The sequence below is a fragment of the Phyllostomus hastatus genome, unplaced genomic scaffold (genome assembly GCF_019186645.2).
Source record: "Phyllostomus hastatus isolate PE091 unplaced genomic scaffold, TTU_PhHast_1.1 phas_scaffold_93, whole genome shotgun sequence".
NCBI lineage: Eukaryota > Metazoa > Chordata > Mammalia > Chiroptera > Phyllostomidae > Phyllostomus > Phyllostomus hastatus.
The window spans coordinates 41,492,271-41,506,644 of NW_025334042.1; the positions used below are offsets into that span (position 1 = coordinate 41,492,271).

At 36.4% G+C, this 14,374-nt stretch overlaps 1 protein-coding gene and 1 pseudogene across 3 annotated transcripts in view; both read right to left on the reverse strand.

Moving 5' to 3' along the window:
* The window catches only part of PIK3C2G (phosphatidylinositol-4-phosphate 3-kinase catalytic subunit type 2 gamma), a 264,442-nt gene extending 255,392 nt beyond the window's left edge, over positions 1–9,050 (reverse strand). For all 3 annotated transcript variants that reach the window (XM_045830120.1, XM_045830119.1, XM_045830118.1), the window contains exon 1: positions 8,928–9,050. The gene's annotated coding sequence lies outside the window, so the exon portion shown is untranslated. The remainder of the gene's footprint in view (positions 1–8,927) is intronic.
* A 3,116-nt stretch (positions 9,051–12,166) lies between these two features.
* Positions 12,167–13,211, reverse strand: LOC123813085 (annotated as a pseudogene).
* Between the last annotated feature and the right edge of the window lie 1,163 nt (positions 13,212–14,374).

Consider the following 14,374-nt stretch of genomic DNA (forward strand, 5'->3'; position numbering starts at 1 on the left):
GAAAGAGCAAGAAATTGGAAATCTATGAAAAAATAATGAAAGAAAACTTCTCTAATTTGGTGAAGAAAATAGACATGCATGTCCAGGAAGCCCAGAGAGCTCCAAACAAGATGGATGCAAAGAAGCCCACACCAAGATACAACATAATCAAAATGCCAAAAGTTAAAGATAAAGAGGGAATTGTAAAAGCTGCAAGGGAAAAGCAGGTAGTTACCTACAAGGGAGTTCCCATAAGACTGTCAGCTGATTTCTCAAATGAAATTTTGTAGGCTTAAAGGAATTGGCAAGGAATATTCAAAGCGATGAAAAGCAAGGACCTATGACCAAGATTGCTCTATCCAGCAAAACTTTCATTTAGAATCAAAGGTCAGATAAAGAGCTTCCCAGACAAGAAAGAGCTAAAGGAATTCAGCATTACCAAACCATTATTATATGAAATGTTAAAGGGATTTATTTCAGAAAATGATCAAAACTATGAACAATGAAATGGCCCAAAATACAAATCTATCAACAATTAAATCTCAAAAACAAACTAAGCAAACAAGAAGAACGAAGACAGAATCATAGATATGGAGAATGGTTTGAAACCAGTCAGCTATGGGGGTGGTTTGGGGGAACAGGAGAAGAGGCGAAGAGATTAAGAAGCACAAATTGGTAGTTATGGAATAGCCGTGGGGATATAAAGTACAGTATAGGAAATGGAGTAGCCAAAGAACTTATATGCATGACCCATGGGCATGAACAATGGTTGGGGGTTGTCTGGGGGAGTGGTGGGTGCTGGATGGAGGGGGGCAATGGGGAAAAAATTGGGACAACTATAATAGCATAATCAATAAAATATAATTTTAAAACATAATATAAAAAAGAATAAATAAATCTATTATACTGCACTCAAGAAATTGAACGAATAGATTTGTGAATCATTTTACAAGGGATGCAAATAAAAGTGTGTTAGAATGAAGGGTTAACCAGAAAACTGATCCATAAAGTATGATTCCAAACTATTCTGATTCATGGGTCTAGAAATACATTATCTAGCTAGAGTCTCTTTTTTAAGACTTGCTATTTTTTAATCTCCATGTTAGTAATGAAAATGATGTTTCATTAGAGCAAATTATACTCCTTCATTTGTCTCTGTCATGGAACTAAGAACGTGTCAGCAGGTGTGACTTTGACGACCAGGCTTAATATCCTGTTCCTGTCTTCATCAGAGCAGTCAGCTCTGTCTTAGCTTAGACACAGTCAATGTGGCTATACAAAAGTGACTTTTATAGTTTTGGGTCGTTTTGAAACAACTAACAGAGTTTTTAAATTATTTTTTTAATTTTGTAAAGCCATTTAAGGAGGTCTTTAAACAAGGTATTAGTGGTCTGATGCTGAAATTAAAGATCCTTTAGTCTGTGCCACCTTGTTGTTGCTGATAGTAAAAATGGTAATGATACCTAACATTTTTGAGCACCTACTTCATGCTGCTTCTCTGCATACATGTACACATTTACCTGTGTTAACATATTTATTTCCCAATTCAGTCTATATTATAATTACCACTTACCAAATGAGGAAATTAAAGCACAGAGAGGTAAATCAGCTTACCCAAAGGTCTCAGAATTGTGTTCACTAACTTGTTTTAAACAGATTAAAGAGAGGCGCATTGGTGATCACGTTGTAATAATATGACAGGTAGAGCATAACTGAACTTAGCTACTGAAACTTGGCATTAACTATTGCTCAAATCATTGCTACTGAAAAAAGTTGAACACTTTTACATTTTTATTAGTAGCAATATTGTTTCAAATATTTTTGGCAGCAGCAAAATTTGAAATGGGTTAGAAGCCTGTTTAAAAGAACCTCATTATTATAAGATAAAGTAGAATGAGAAATATGTATTCATATTGAAAATGTAATAAAAACAAAACCTCTTTCAGATTCTTTTTTTAATATTAAATTTAGTGATTTAAAAAATTCTCGTAATTTAAAATCTCTTTGCCATCACAATCTAGAAACTGGAGTATTTCTTAATGTATAGACAAATAAAAATATTTTTTAGTGCCAGCTGGTAAATATCTACACTCTGGATTATGTAGTAATGCATAAAATAATTAAAAGTCATTTAACCTGACTTTGAAGCAGACTGTACATACAAATTAGAAGCAACTGTGACATAATTGAGAAGGCATGGATATCAGTTCCTGATTTAAATAAGACTATAGGACTATAGAAAATATGTGTGGTAAGAAGAATAATGCCCCTGCCCCCCAATATTCCCTTGTATTAATCCCTAGAACCTTTGAAACTAGGTTATATAGCAAAGAAGGATTAAAGATTTCAGATAGGATTAAATTTACTGGTCAGTTGTTCTTAAAATAGTGAGATTATCTGAGTGAGCTCAGAACAATAACAAGGATCCCTAAAAGTGGAAGAGGAAGCCGAAAAGGTCAGAATGATGTGATTTGTAAAGGACTCAACCCTCTTCTGTTGACTTTAAAGATAGAAAGGGGCGGGGGGAGGGGGTGCATGAGACAAGGATTCAAGCAGCCTTTAGAAGCTGGAAAGGGTAATGTAACAGATTTCCTCTAGAAGCCTCCAGAGACACAGTCCTAACAACTCTCTGATTTTAGCACAAGACCCCGTGTTTCTGCCCTACGGAACTGTACAGTAATAAACTTGTGTCCACAGTCCCAGTTCTGATAGCCCTTGAAATTGACACGTGGTGGATGATTCCTAAATACAGCCCAGTGGTATTTTGGTAAGAGACAATAATGCTTCACCTATTGTCAAACAAATCTACCTGGAAAAAATACCAAACCATGAGAATTTTAAATTGATCAAAGCAATTATTGATGTTGTTTTCTTTGTCTACTGCAACCAATATATAGGTCTCCTTCCCCTACTTAAGTGTCTATTATTTAGTGTTCTATTAGTAATGAATGGCTGAGTTAGATATTATTTTTAATAATTCATTAGATATTTATAGAAACCCTTTACATTAAATTTATAAACCAGAAAGAGAAGATGCACCAGAAAAAGCACCAGAAAAAGAAGATTGCAATTTATCAGTGAATTGGGTAAAGTTTCAAAAATAGAAGATTCCGAAGCTAGGAGAAGGAAGAACAGTAGTTTTTAAGGCAGATTTGAGAAGAGGAAGAGTAGGCCCTGGATTTGTTTTCCAGGTACAAATTACAAATTTTGCAAGACAAGGAGAAAAGTGAATGATAACATAAACAGGAAGAGGAAAAGGAGGTGATAAAAAAGATAAAGCACAAGAAGGAAGAAGATGAAGATGATGCTAGGAAGGTGAAGACATTGAAAGATACTCTGTTGCAAACTAAGTACTATGTACTGAGTAATAGGAGTGAAAAAGACCAGCATGGTCTATAACCTAAGGGGAAAGAGAACTGTCATTAGACTTTTTAGCACCTTGTATTAAAAGAAAATCAAGTAGTGATATATTTAAGATACTCAATGAAAGAAAATATGAATCAGGAATATATATTAACTGGCTGACTTCTAAATTAAAATTTCTCAAAGTATTATGCCCACACAAGGACTTAGGGAATAGTGTTCTTATAGATTATTCATTGATAAAAAGCTAGAGAATAAACTTCAGATAATCAAATGATAAAGATACATCAACATAAAGATTCTTGGTGAGCATTAAATTTATACATATTTTCTTAGAGAACTCAGGTAGATGAGGGTTATAGGTAACAGTTTAATATGTCAGTCTACACTGACAATGTAGATACAGTTCAACTTCAATCAAGTGGGGGAAATAAGGAAACAGGTATAATCTCTTTGAAAACTCTTTTTAGTAGCCATACAGTGATTGTGTTATAATTGTTGTCCTCAGAATATTTTGTGTGTAATACCGGATAAAACCAATGATTGTAGCTTCCCCATTGCCTTTTAGAATCAATATTCTCTGTAGTACAAAATTAGGACTGCAAGTATCAGAATGCACTCATGAGGTGTTTAAATTTCTCTCTGTCTCTCTCTCTCTGGGAAGGATATTGAAATCATATCCATCTCAGTAATAATGAGTATCCCTAACATCTAGATTGTGATGCTGAAATACCACTTCCCACTAAAATAAAACAGGGCTACTTGAAAAAAATCAGCTGATTTTGGGTCTAGGGCAGGTAATGTATAAGATGACCCTAGCAGACTCTGCTATGCTAGTTAGGAAGGAAGATACCAGAGAATACGAGGGCACATTAATAGCACTTGAGAGTCAACTTGCAAAGGCTCTCATTGGCTAGTAAATGTAATAACTGAGATGGAGGAAAACATATCAAACGATTTTAAATACGTGAAGCAGAGTAACACAGATATACACATACAGCTACTAACTGCCTTTGCACAACACAGTATTAATGAAGTACACACTCAAATATTTGTTTAACCTTTTTTATAGGAAATGATCACTGGATAAATGTTATATGTGAGGCAAAGTTTCTCTTTGTAGAAGTATTATAAGTAAATAAAGAAAGAAATAGTGATATAATTGGGTTATACAGTTATTAATATTTTTATAAGAAGTCATGAATGATAAAATCTAGGCATCAAGCATTGATGGCTACTGATATCACAAAAAGAAAGGCAGCCAGGGGTCTGTGCTTTCTGATAACAATTCCAATCTACCATAAAGGAGTCTTTCCAAAATATCTAATCCTAATCTATTCTGATTAAGCCTCTAAATCCAATCACCAATGCACAAAAAATAGAGAAAGCAGAGGCATATGCTAAACTAAAGCAGGATGGAAATAAATACTAAAAAAAAATAAGTTAGTTTCTTTAACAAATAAATTGAAAGGGAGGAGGAAATGGAGATGGAATACAGTAATTGCAAAAGGCTGTAAAAATATGCCCACCCCTATACCACCCTCCAAAAAAATAGAAAATAAGAGGGCAAAGTAAAACCATATACTTTAGGGTTAAACTTGGATAATGAAACTATGGAAAGGTTCAGAAATGATATGCAAAGAGTGTTTATTCTTAAAAGGAAGGATACTGTGATCCAGGGTATGTAGAGGGCTTCTGCAGTGGAAGGAAAGGTTCATTTCTTGACATTGAGGGTGACTAGAAAGTTGTTCAATTTATGACAATGCATGAAGCTGCACATTTGCAATATTTTTTTCTGATATATCTCCTCAGGCAAGAGGAACAAAAGAAAAACAAACAAATGGGACTATATCAAACTAAAAAGGTTTTCCACAGCAGAGGAAACCATCCACAAATCAAAAGACAAACTTACTGTATAGTAGAAGATATTTGCCAATGATACATTTGGTAAGGGGTTAATATTCAGCATTTATAGTGAACATGTACAACTCAACACCAAAAAAAAAATGAAAAGAAAGAAAGAAAGAAAGAAAGAAAGAAAGGGAAAAAAAAACCCAGACAGTCTGATTAAAAAATATACAGAGGACCTGAATAGACATTTCTCCATAGAGGACACATTGATGGCAAATAGACCATGAAAAGATGTTCAATATCATTGATCCTTAGAGAAATGTGAATTAAAACCACAATGAGATATCACCTAACATCTGTTAGAATAACCGTCATCAGTAAAAAATCAAACAGCCAGTGTTGGCTAGGATGTGGAGGAAAGGGAATCCTCATGCAATTTTTCATGGGATTGCAAATTAGTATGGCCACTGTAGGAAACAGTACAGAGATTTCACAAAAAATTAAAGATGGAACTGCCTTATGACCCAGTCATTCCACTTCTTGGTATATATCTGAAGAAACCCAAAACACTCATATGAAAGAATATATATACATGTCTGTGTTCATTGCAGCATTATTTACAATACTCAATAAATGCCCATCAATGGATGAGTGGATAAAAAAATCAGTGGCACATGTATACAATGGACCATAAAAAGAATGAAATTTTACCATTTGTAACAGCATGGATGGACTTAGAGGGTATTGTGCTAAGTGAAATGTCATTCAGAGAAAGAGAAATATCATATGATTTCATTTGTATGTGGAATCTAAAGAAGAAAATAAACAAACGAAATTGAAACAGATTCATAGATACAGAGAATAGACTGAAAGTTGCCAGAGGGGAGAGGGAGTTGGGGGACTGGGTGAAAGAGGCGAAGTGATTAAGAAGTACATAGTGTTAGTTACAAAACAGTCATGGGGATGTAAAGTACAACATAGGAAATATAGTAATAACTATGTATGGTGCCAGATGGGTACTAGATTTATTGGGGTGATCACTTCATAATTATATGAATGTCTAATCACTATGTTGCACACCAGAAATGAATATATTACTGTATGTCAACCAAAATTAAAAAATAAAAAAATTATTTAAAAAAGCTAAGTAGGTTTACTAGTGACACACCAGATTTGCAAGGGTAAGGACTGCTTAAAATCAAAAGGATGGAAAAAGACGCCCCAGGCAGGTAGTAACAACAAAAAACAGTCAGGAAAGGCTTACCCACAAAAGAACATGTCCAGAGGGGCAGAGGAGCACTTTGTAGAAGTAAAACATTCAGTTTACTAGGGGGGTATCTCAGGTATGTACTAAAAATAATTCCTTCAAAATTGTCATCACAACAGTGTAGTACTACAAGAGAAACTAACAAATCCTCCTTCATAATGAAAGGATTTAATAGAAATCCCACATGATTTATAGATTAATTACACAAAAAATCACTATGCATATAGAATATTTTTTAAAAATTAATAAGCTTAATATAATGGACATATACAGAATATTGCATTCAATCAGTGGAAGTTATACATTTTTTCAAGGACATTTATTTCTTATGGAAATTGACCATGTATTCTGTGACTTTTAACATAATTCAAAGTCAGTATTACACAGACTGTTCTCTCTGCCTCCAATGTAGTTAAATATTAGCCAAAAAAATATAATTTAGAAAAGAATTCATATGCTTTCAAGCTAAAAACACTTCTAAATACCTCAAGAGGAAAAATCACAATAAAATTAGAAAATCTTTACAAATTCAGAATAAGTTGTCAAAAAAGAAAAACATTTATGTGCAAGTTAGAAAGTCAAAGACATACATCACCTTTATTCTGTAGCTAAAAATAATTTTTGGAAATACTTGATTCAACAGAAAAATAAGTCATAATAACTTAAAATGGATCACATATATTATAAAATAACTATTGCTAAAAGCTAATAACAATGAAAATTGATGTGTGCTTAAATAATTATAATGATTCACTTTTTTTGCTATGATTACCTGTGTGCCATTTTATCAAATCATAAATTTGGGGAAAAAAGTAATAATTTAATTAGAAATATAATACAATACCTTTTTAGATGGGAAACAACTAGTGTATCACTTTTTCTTTCTGAACTCCAAGAGAATTATACTCTGCCTTTTGCTTACTTGAAGAGGGCTTCTTCAGGAAATGATACTCACAGCACTGAGAGAAAAGCCTTCACATTGTGGCTTGGAGGCTCACACGGGCATCACATGAGCTGGCTCATTCAGTTAAACGGTTATTTATGACCCTTTTCTATAGGAGCTGGATGAAACTGTATGTATGTATGTATGTATGTATGTATTTTTATTTCCTCACCCAAAGGTATTTTTTTCATTGCTTTTAGAGAGAGAGGAAGAGGGAGGTAGGAGTGGAGAAAGGGAGAGAGACAGAGAAGGGAGATGTGAGAGAGAAACATTGACTGGTTGCTGCTCATAAACTCACCAATGGAGAATCAAATCCACAACCCAGGTGTGTGCCCCTGCTGGAAAATGGACCCACAACCTGTCAGTGTAGGGAACGACATACAGGGCGACATTCCAACCAACTGAGCCACACTGGCCAGAGCAAGCTGGTTTTTTTTTATTTGTTTGTTTTGAATTTTTTTTTACCAAGCTCAATCATGGTATTATTTTCTCATGTTCAATTCATACACTTGCTTTCTACATGCCCCAGATGGTAGGAAGATATGTATGGAGCGCAAGAAGCATAACAGGAAAACAGCCCCTGAGTTTTAATCAGAAAACCTTGATTCAAATCTAAGCTCTTAATGACATTTTTAATGAAATAAATTACATTATTCAGAACATAGGTGACATGAGTTCCTTAATTTCTTTAAGTTACCTGATATCCACTGTGACACAATAGAATGTATTTTAAAAGTTTAACACTATACACAAGTTACACACTGTCATTATTTTTAAAAGTGGGGTATATCATTTGTATTTTAAACCCTAAACATCAGATATCTAATCTTTTGCCAGGTAAGAGAGGAAGGGGGCAACTGGGACACGGATTGGTTCACACTGGCCTTCAGAGAACTGCCGGCACGGGGGCAGACGGCAGCACAGGCAGAAGGAGCCCAGCATGGAGGGACAGAACAGAAAGAAAGCAGCCGCTTTCTCCAGCAGGAACTCTATAATCAGCTTGAAGTCCTCATGTTAAGAATATCCACCTTTCATTGAATAAAAATTTCTTTCTGGAGGCATCATCAGCACCCAGTCTACAGACTACCTGTATTAATTTCTAGACACTAAACATGTGTACGTGTGAAAATGTGCACAAAGAAAAAAATCTACCAGCAGACATGACTGAAATTGGCTCAAGACTCTGAGGGACATGAAAGTGAGCCGTTAGGACATGATAGAAAAGGTATGAGGTCAATGAAAACTATGAGGCCTGCCTTAGGGGAGAGAGGGAGAGAGAGAGAAGAAGTGAAAGAGGGAGGGGGCCAGAAAGAGAGAAGGGGGTGGACAGAAGGAATAATCAAGGCATAATCTGTACTTCAGGAAAATACCTGTCTTCTGAAGAACATATACAAATTTATTCAGGTTTTAAAGTCATCTGTCATTTCAGTTTCACAATATAATTAGAGACATTGTTGCAAGAAAACATCCAAACATTCTCCTACTTATTTGGTTAAGTATAGCAAGTTTGTTTCAGTCTCTTACCTGAAGCATTTATCTTCCAGAAATGAAACGTAATCTCATTTCTTTTCAAGAGTGAAATATGCTCATACAAGCTAAAACACTTCTATCTCAAGGTAACATTATGCTTTCACTGGAAGCTTTTATTCCTGTTCTGCAGGTTTGGCACGTTTAGGAATCTATTTTTCATCAACCACTGGAGGGTTGTATGGAAAAGAAGACGTTTACCTAATGTGTAAAGGATTCAAAACAAACATTTAACAGTGAAATAGCTTCAATGTGTGAAAGACTATTTGTGCCAAGAGATACTGAACAGTAATATGCAAAAAATATGTATCTTTAAAGTCCTTTTGATGGTGTAACATGAATTTGGTTGCGGGAGTGGATCAGGATTGTGCAAACAGTGGTTTTAATTCACGGAAGAGCAGAGCCCTTGAAAGTGCTGCTCTCACCATGCTGTGAGTCTGATGATCAAGTTTTCTTTAACTTGATTTAATATATTCACATGTTCTCTAGCTTAGGAAAATGTTGATTTTTCTGCTCAATCTCAAGACCCTAGAAAATTTCAATTTAAAAATAATTTGTATTATCTAATCATATTTGATAAAAGCAGAAATAAAAGAATGATTTACAAGGTTAGCTAGGAAGTCAATGTGACTAGCTTGTTGTTTTGGTATACTGCTGTTGAAAATGAGTCAGGAGAGATTCTTCAGCAGTGACCTTGCCAGTAGGATAGGGCTTAATAGTCATCTTTAAAGTGTAATACAAAGAGTTATGATCCAGAACCTTGAGACTGGCTACATGCATGTTTTATATATGCTCAGCATTTTTCTATCTTTCATACTCTTCCCAATATTACTTGTACAAATGCTTTGAAAGCAGGACCTCACTTACTAAGTCAAGAATTCTTACAGAGTATCTACTGGGTGCTTAGCAGCTGCTTGGTGCTGGGTATAATGTGCTGAACAAGACGGGCAATTCCTTGCTGTCATGGAGGTTACATGGAGATTGCAGATCATGGAGTTCAGCTTCCTAGCCCTAGCCATGTTGCCTAGTATAGTGATTGAACCAGTTAGTGTCTCATCAGAAAACAAATGAAAGCTGTTGTAGATATGATAAACTTGTTTGTGAATTCCAATTTAAAATATCAGGGAAATGACAAAGAAAGGGAAGTATCTTGATTGAGTTATTTTAAAATAAAGTGCTAGTTGCATTGGAGCTTGTATTTAAAGTAAATTGCTCTCTCATTCACTTCAGTTTGAGGGGAGGAAAAAAAATGAATCAATAGCATATGAAGTCTTTTTAAAGATAGAACGTTCAAACCTTCAAAAATAGTATTTGTTTAAAGTCTAGTGTAAAGGAGCAACAAATTGATATTGGGATTCCTCAACTTTATACAAATTGAGTTTCTTGGGACTTCTTTCCGTAAAATTAATCCAATCATTTTATTTAAGACAATTATTCGATCACTAAAGATTAATAACAGATACAATTTTATTAAAGAGTATTCCATTGGAATAAAATAATTCTTTGACGACACCTGCCCTGCTGGGCTGCCTGTTGTTCCTCAGCAGCACGGGTGAGAGCTGTGGCTTGGCTCATGAAACACCCTTCCTACCCTCTTTCTCTTGTAGAGTGTGAAAAGCTTAAAGTGACACTTCCCAAAAGTCAGGATGCGAATTAGTTTCTACCATTAAAATGCATTCGCACAAATTTAAAAGGGGGAAGCAAGGAATATTTGTGTGGCTTTGGACTTTTTTTTTCTATTGATAAGCAAGCTTTTGGTTTCTAAAGCAGTATTCTAGTGTTTGTTCTTCACTTCCCTTGGTGTGAGGGGCAGCTGTGTCAAAGGTAGTGGTGACAGCTAATTCCACCTTTCTGGTTCAGGGATTGCTTTTAAAGTGAAGGTTTGTGCTCAGTAGATCCGGGGGGCAGGGTGGTGCTCAGCCCCTGGATGTGTCAGTTGTGCAGCCAATGCTCCTTTTTAAAGCCCGTGACTTTGGCCCTTTCTTTCACTGTTTGAAAGTGCTTTATTCTCTGTATTAAATCTTTCTTTCCTGGTCTAATATTTAGAGTTTCTTCTGAACAAATGATTCACAATAGTGTATTAGATTGTGAGTCATTTCCCAATAAATGTTCTTAACCTCTTTCCAAAATAGAGTTTCAGCTGGTCACATACGTATCTAGTTAAAAACTGCCTTTCTCAGCCTCCCTATCAAGAGGTTCACCATGTGTCTAAGTTCTAGATAATGTAATTTAAAAAGATGTTATATTTGGCACTTCAGGTTTGTCTTTACATGGATGGAGCACACAATATGCTGGCACCCTGGCCTCTCTCTGATCTCTGTGTGATGGCAAAGGTTAGATGACTTCCTGTATCCAGGGACCATCATGTGTTGAGAATGGTAGAATGCTCTGCCAATAGTGAACCACCTACCTGTGAGTGATTTAGTGAGACATCCATTTCTATGTTGTTTAAAATGATGGATTTTAGATCCTCTTTTTACAAAATAGCATCTTAATCTTAATAAACCATAATTTGGGTTTTATATGTGGAACTCTACCATACTAAAAAAAAATGAGGCACTGGTCTAACAAACAGCTGGGTACTGGGCGCCAAGAGCCCAGATATTGCTGGCTGGAAAGCCAATGATCCTCACTTCTCCATCATAAACATTTGGTAAAACTTCACTTGCAATCCTCAAAAAGGTAGACTGCTTGCCAAAAGAACATATAACCTCTGAACCGTTTGGAAAAACCAAGAACATTGAAAAAGCTCAGAATGTCAATGTATCTATTTGATATTTTCTGTTGTGCAAAGTTCTGCAACAAGCTGTACTTGGGCTGGATATGACAGGTGATTTTAAAGGAGCAGCTTTAGCAGTGAATGGGTGTCTGGGCCCTCAACTGCCCGCACTGAAACCACTCAGCTATTCAGATACATTCTAGCTTCAAAGTTTAGATTAAGGGTGAGGCTTTCCTACCTAAACTAATATATTTAAAAAATATTTTTAAGGTTTAAAAGTGTTTGAACTTTATAATTCCTAGTAGGAAAATGTTGTCTGAAAGAATACCTTAATGGCAAACCACTGACAAATGTTAGAGTTGCATTTGGGGCAGAGGGAGAGGAATTCTCTTCAATGCACCCCAACTTTCTTCATGAGAAGGTCAGAGGTACACTGGTTTGTATTATTGTGACATCCACTGGGTGATCCGAGTTGCTTTTCCTTCAGCAAGGGCCTTTATCTGTCAGACAGGCATTATTACACTTGACCTCCAAATATGGCTGACCATTTACTGATGAGATTCAAAACCTTTGGGTCACTCTGATATTTTGACATTTTTGCTGAGTTCTGAGCCACGTCTTAGAAGGCCACTGTGACTTCTGAATCTTGCATGGCTTCAAGAACCTCTGGATCACTGAGAGTTTCATTGAGTCCGGGCATTCCTGCCTTTGCAGGCATACCTGCTCCCATCCCATCCGCAGGAAAGCCACCCCTGGAAAAGAGCCATGCTGAGCTCCTGATTGCTGTCTGGCTTCTTCCTCCCTCTGGGCTCTCTCCTGTTCTTCCTGAGCCTTCTTAACCCTTTCCATTCTTTCTTTTCTCTTCACATTTCCACTCATACATTCTCTGATGTTCTTTAATTTTCTGGGCCCTTGGTTGAGCTTCTTTCAGCCTTGCACTAGCATCTTCAACATAATCCAATTTACATGCAAGGGCAAGATCCTGGGCTGCTTCTTCCCAATGTCCCTGAAGTCTATGTACTTTCCTTTGCTATTTGTAAGGCTGAGCTCAATCAGGATTTATTTCAATAGCTCTGTCGCAGTTTCAGATGGCAGCATTGGCTTCTGTAATTTGATGAAGACACTTGCTCTCAGCAGAGAGAATGGCCAAGAGAGGATTCAGCTTAATGGCATCTGCAAATAAGTCAATGGCTTTCTGTAGTTCACCATCAATTAGGGCATCAACAGCAGCCACTTTTCTATCATTTGCCTGATCCATCACCTCCTCAGTTATGTCTACATTTTCATCTCCCATTTCTTGAGGGACATCGGTGTCTGGTTTAATCACACCATCTTTGCAAATTTCTAGATAACTTTCCTCACTTGATGTTTTTATATCTTCCTCTATCTTCTTACTATTTTTTTTTTTCTGATTTGGTTTTATGAGTAGTAGGTGGTATTTTACCTTCGATGTTCTCCACCCACTCCCTCAGGAAGTGCATTTCTTCAATATGCAGAATGCTGGGATCATGCCTACACATTTTCACAAAGGCCCTAAGCTCGCTCACGTTGAGGGGACCCATGGCCAGGAAGTGGCAGGAGGCGGCGGGTGTAGCTGCTTGCTGACTTGGCATGACCACGTGGAAGAGGCTGCCTAAACTAATATTTTGAGATAGTTTCAAAGTAGACACCATTAAATTGAAGGAAAACAAAACTGTGCTGAGCAAAGAGACCTGAAAATATAAAAGGATAGTCTGGAAGCATAGAAATTCTGTCTAGGTTAGCTCTTTGATTATAGTTATTTGTCCATGGATCTGTCCGTGACTAGACCAAAAGCATACTAAGATTTTTTAGAGAGCATATTGATCTTTGAAAGTCAGAGTGTATGTGACCTTTAAAGAAACTCCATAAGCCTCTCAACTGGCCTAGCAGGATATAGCCCATATAATACATGTAGTATCCAAAGGCTAAGAATAGTGTCCAATTCTCTCTTAAGGAGATAATTATAGGGTAATCAAGTGCTTTTGAGAGTAAAAGAGAACACATTTTTTTAGCAAAAGAACATAATCAAATTTAATGCATACATACATACGGGAACCCCACGTACATGAGAAAGTCAGAGACACCACATGCACGAGAGGTTCAGAGACAGGCAGCAGGGCTATATAAGACATCCTGAGCTAGGGTGAGGTGAGGGGCCTTGGGGGCTTCAAAAGGTCATGCAGGATGATGAAAAGAGAAGACCTTTAGTAAATAGAAAATTTCCTGCCTTATAGATAGGTCAAAAGTAGTTATCTCTGACAATCTCTATGGGTAAGGCCTCCATTTCAAGTTTCTAGGTATTTAAGGGAGAGGGCCAGAAATTTTTCTTGAGCCTGAAGCTAAAGTGGCCTTTAGCTCAGAACAGTCTGCATATCACAGAGGTATATCTTGGGGTAACTGTTTCTGGACCCCCAAAAATCCCTCCTCTGAAACTTCCCTGGAAGTTTGGCATTCCAGTTTTTGGGTTTGTAGAATGTTTTATAGATCATTATACCAATCTCACTCTTGAAAAAAGTTCAGTTCAGTTAAACAGTTGTGTCCTGTTTCAGGAGACAAGGATACGAGTGGGCTCCCAAAGGTTAAGCCTATGGGGCAAGCACTAAGGTATTTAATAAGAGATATCTCTATAGAAACAAAAGTAAAAAGTAACCCTTGGAGCAGGCTATACATTTAACTTCTGAGTTCTGAACACAGGCAGTCAAGA